Below are 1,320 nucleotides of genomic sequence, written 5' to 3' on the forward strand. Positions count from 1 at the left end.
ACACACACACACACACACACACACACACACACACACACACACACACACACACACACACACACACACCCTGCTCCTGCAGAAGAACTGTTTAGAAATGGGCACACACTCAGTGAGGGCAGAGCAAGCGTGCCCCTTCTCTTTAACACAACACTGAACTGAAGACACTGTGAAACTAAAGCCACAATGATTCACAGACCAAAGGTCAGATTGTTGGACTTGTGTTGTTTTGTGTGACAGCAGCCATGTCAGACAGTAATATCTATTATTTCATTTATACGAAAGAAAACACCATCTTTAATTCCCTGACAACAACAACAACAAAAGCTTCATTTCCTGTGTGACTGGTTAGAATGGGTCGGCTAAGTTTTCTAAATCTCACTGCCTCACCGAATTAGTTTTTATTTTGATGTTAATTTTTTTATTTTTAGAAACCAGATTGGCCAATTGAAAAAGTGAATAGTATAATTCATTTGAAACAGAAATCATGCCTGCCAACATCTGCTGACAGCAATGAGGAACACCTGTGCATGTTAACGAGCAACTGTGGAGTGAAGCAGTTCTGGGGGGGTCCAGGGATTTACTCTCCCAGAAAATTTAGTAAAAGGTCTACTCAAAATTATGCATTTTTCAGCCATTTGAAGAGCATTTTGCTAAATTCTGCGGATTAATTAAATAACACAAAATCAGTATTTTACTGAAAACWTGACTTTAACCTGAACTTTATCTGAGATCATCACTGAGACTTTCATTCTCCTGATTTTGTTTTCTATTTACACACTGAGCATCAGTAGTSTTGAAAARTCMTCTGCAACGACACATGGARGCTGAGAAACCCACAGAACAAGTTACCTTCACAAACTTAAGTACCCTGGGATTATTCTACATTCAATACTTTTTTCATCCCAAATTTGTGGCGCCCCTAGACAGATGGCACCTTTAGTAGCATTTGCCTACACTGCCTATGCCACAGGATAGAATAATGTCACTGCAGGTTTCAACAATATTTTCTTTTAAATATAAAAGCTGATTCTTGATTCTGCTCTAATTCATTTCACCTGATGCAGACACTGGAGAAAGCTCCAGCACAAAATAAACAAATAAATAAAAAACAAAAAAAATCACTTTAAATGCCAAGCAGTGAAAAAAAAAGTCAGGTGCCGAGCACACACAGCTTTATGTTTATCCTCTTTAAATGCAAACGCCCCATGCAAATGAATGCATTAAGCGCCTCCAGGCCTAAAAGAGTACAAAACGTCACTGTGTGTGTGTGTGTGTGTGTGTGTGTGTGTGTGTGTGTGTGTGTGTGTGTGTGTGTGTGTG

Source organism: Austrofundulus limnaeus, unplaced genomic scaffold (genome assembly GCF_001266775.1).
Source record: "Austrofundulus limnaeus strain Quisiro unplaced genomic scaffold, Austrofundulus_limnaeus-1.0 Scaffold153, whole genome shotgun sequence".
NCBI lineage: Eukaryota > Metazoa > Chordata > Actinopteri > Cyprinodontiformes > Rivulidae > Austrofundulus > Austrofundulus limnaeus.